This window comes from Elephas maximus, chromosome 5 (genome assembly GCF_024166365.1).
Source record: "Elephas maximus indicus isolate mEleMax1 chromosome 5, mEleMax1 primary haplotype, whole genome shotgun sequence".
In the NCBI taxonomy this organism is placed as follows: Eukaryota; Metazoa; Chordata; class Mammalia; order Proboscidea; family Elephantidae; genus Elephas; species Elephas maximus.
The window spans coordinates 74,124,145-74,128,181 of record NC_064823.1 but is presented as its reverse complement, the minus strand read 5'-3'; positions in this window follow the sequence as shown (position 1 = coordinate 74,128,181).

Sequence of the window (4,037 nt, the reverse complement as noted above, 5' to 3'; positions counted from 1 at the left end):
TAGAGCTGAACTAAATGAAATAGAAAACAGAAAAAAAATTGAAAAAATTAACAAGACCAAAAGCTAGTTTTTTGAAAACTTCAACAAAATTGATAAACCACTGGCCAAACTGACAAAAGAAAAATAGAGAGGAAGCAAATAACCTGAATAAGAAATGAGAGGGGCGATATTACAACAGACCCAACTGAAATTAAAAGAATCATATCAGATTACTATGAAAAACTATACTCAAACAAATTTGAAAACCTAGAAGAAATGGATGAACTCCTAGAAATACACTACCTACCTAAACTAACACAAACAGAGGTAGAACAACTAAATAGACCCATAACAAAAGAAGAGATTGAAAAGGTAATCAAAAAACTCCCAACAAAACAAAGCCCTGGTCTGGACAGCTTCACTGCAGAGTTCTGCCAAACTTTCGAAGAAGAGTTAACACCACTACTACTAAAGGTATTTCAGAGCATAGAAAAGGAAGGAATACTACCAAACTCATTCTATAAAGCCAGCATATCCCTGATACCAAAACCAGCTAAAGACACCACAAGAAAAGGAAATTATAGACCTCTATCCCTCATGAATGTAGATGCAAAAATCCTCAACAAAATTCTAGCCAATAGAATTCAACAACATATCAAAAAAATAATTCACCATGACCAAGTGGGATTCATACCAGGTATGCAGAGATGGTTCAACATTAGAAAAACAATTAATGTAATCCACCATATAAACAAAACAAAAGACAAGAATCACATGATTTTATCAATTGATGCAGAAAAGGCATTTGACAAAGTTCAACACTCATTCATGATAAAAAAAAAAACTCTCAGCAAAATAGGAATAGAGGGAAAATTCCTCAACATAATAAAGGGCATTTATACAAAGCCAACAGCCAACATCACCCTAAATGGAGAGAGCCTGAAAACATTCCCATTGAGATTGGGAGCCAGACAAGGATGCCACTCTTATTCAATATTGTGCTGGAAGTCCTAGCCAGAACAATTAGCTAGGTAAAGAAATAAAGGGCATCCAGATTGGCAAGAAAGAGGTAAAAGTACCTCTGTTTGCAGATGATGATCTTTTACACAGAAAACCCTAAGGAATCCTCCAGAAAACTACTGAAACTAATAGAAGAGTTCAGCAGAGTATCGGGATACAAGATAAACACACAAAAATCAGTTGGGTTCCTCTATACCAACAAAAAGAACATTGAAGAGGAAATCACCAAATCAATGCCATTTACAGTAGCCCCCAAGAAGATAAAATACATTAGGAATAAATCTTACCAGAGGTGTAAAAGACTTATACAAAGAAAACTACAGTACACTTCTGCAAGAAACCAAAAGAGACTTACATAAGTGGAAGAACATACCTTGCTCATGGATAGGAAGACTTAACATTATAAAAATGTCTGTTCTTCCAAAAGCGATCTATACATTTAATGCAATTCTGATCCAAAGCCCAATGACATTCTTTAATGAGATGGACAAACAAATCACTAACTTCATATGGATGGGAAAGAGGCCCTGGATAAATAAGGCATTACTGAAAAAGAAGAACTAAGTGGGAGGCCTTACTTTACCTGATTTTAGAACCTATTATACCGCCACAGTAGCCAAAACAGCCTGGTACTGGTACAACAACTGATACATGGACCAATGGAACAGAATTGAGAATCCAGGCATAAATCCATCCACATATGAGCAGCTGATATTTGACAAAGGCCCCAAAACAGTTAAATGGGGAAACGACAGTCTTTTTAACAAATGGTGCTGGCATAACTGGATATCCATCTGCAAAAAAATGAAACAAGACCCATACGTCACTCCATGCACAAAAACGAACTCAAGATGGATCAAAGACCTAAATGTAAAATCTAAAACGATAAAGATCATGGAAGAAAAAATAGGGATAATGCTAGGAGCCCTGATACATGGCATAAACAGTACACAAAGCATTATAAATAATGTAGAAGAAAAACTAGATAACTGGGAGCTCCTAAAACTCAAACACCTATGCTCATCCAAAGACTTCACCAAAAGAGTAAAAAGACTACCTACAGACTGGGACAAAGTTTTTAGCTATGACATTTGTGATCAGTGCCTGATCTCTGAAATCTACATGATACTGCAAAAACTCAACTGCAAAAAGACAAATAACCCAATTAAAAAATGGGCAAAAGATATGAATAGACACTTCAGTGAAGAAGACATTCAGGTAGTTAACAGATACATGAGGCAATGTTCACGATCATTAGCCATTAGAGAAATACAGATCAAAACTAAAATGAAATTTTATCTCACTCCAACAAGGCTGGCATTAATCCAAAAAACACAAAATAATAAATGTTGGAGAGGCTGTGGAGAGATTGGGACGCTTATACACTGCTGGTGGGAATGTCAAATGGTACAACCACTTTGGAAATCGAATTGGCGTTTCCTTAAAAAGCTAGAAATAGAACTACCATACGATCCAGCAATCCCACTCCTTGGAATATATCCTAGAGAAATAAGAGCCTTTACATGAACAGATATATGCACACCCATGTTTATTGTGGCACTGTTTACAATAGCAAAAAGATGGAAGCAACCAAGGTGCCCATCAACAGATGAATAGATAAATAAATTATGGTATATTTACACAATGGAATACTACACATGGATGAAGAACAGTGAGGAACCTGTGAAACAGATATTCCTCATAACATGGAGGAACCTGGAAGGCAATATGCTGAGTAAAATTAGTCTGTTGCAAAAAGACAAGTATTGTATAAGACCACTATTATAAGAACTTGAGAAATAGTTTAAACTGAGAAGAAAACATTCTTTTGTGATTATGAGAGGGGGAGGGAGGGAGGGTGGGAGGGGGCATTCACTAATTAGATAGTAGATAAGAACTACTTTAGGTGAAGGGAAAGACAGCACACAATACAGGGGAGGTCAGCACAATTGGACTAAACCAAAAGCAAAGAAGTTTCCTGAATAAACTGAATGCTTTGAAGGCCAGTGTAGCAGGAGCAGGGGTCTGGGGTCCATGGTTTCAGGGGACATCTAAGTCAATTGGCATAATAAATCTGTTAAGAAAACATTCTGCATCCCAGTTTGAAGAGTGGCATCTGGGGTCTTAAACGCTAGCAAGCCACCATCTAAGATGCATCAATTGGTCTCAACCCACCTGGACCAAAGGAGAATGAAGAACACCAAGGACACAAGGCGATTACGAGCCCAAGAGACAGAAAGGGCCACATGAACCAGAGACTACATCATCCTGAGACCAGAAGAACTAGATGGTGCCCGGCTACAACCGATGACTGCCCTGACAGGGAACAGAACAGAGAACCCCTGAGAGAGCAGGAGAGCAATGGGATGCAGACCCCAAATTCTCATAAGACCAGACTTAATGGTCTGACTGAGACTAGAAGGACCCTGGTAGTCATGGCCCCCAGACCTTCTGTTGCCCCAGGACAGGAACCATTCCCAAAGCCAACTCTTCAGACATGGATTGAACTGGACAATGGGCTGGAGAGGGATGCTGGTGAGGAGTGAGCTTCTTGGATCAGGTGGACACTTGAGACTATGTCAGCATCTCCTGCCTGGAGGGGAAATGAGAGTGTGTAGGGGGTTAGAAGCTGGTGAAATGGACATGAAAAGAGAGAGTGGAGGGAGAGAGCGGGCTGTCTTATTAAGGGGAGAGTAATTGGGAGTGTGTAGCAAGGTGTATGGGTTTTTGTGAGAGAGACTGACTTGATTTGTAAACTTTCACTTAAAGCACAATAAAAATTATTTTTAAAAAAAGACTGTCTTTTCCCCATTTAATGGACTTTGGTCCTTTGCCAATTATCGGTGACCATAGGTGGATGAATTTACATCTGAGTTCTCAATTCTGTTCCATTGGCCTATGTGTCTGTCCTTGTACCATACCAGGTTGTTTTGACCTGATCTAGGCTCTAAGATCAGGTAGTGTGAGGCCTCCTACTTTGTCTTTTCTTCAATAATGCTTTGCTTATCCTGGGCCTCTTTCCTTTCCATGTAAAGTTG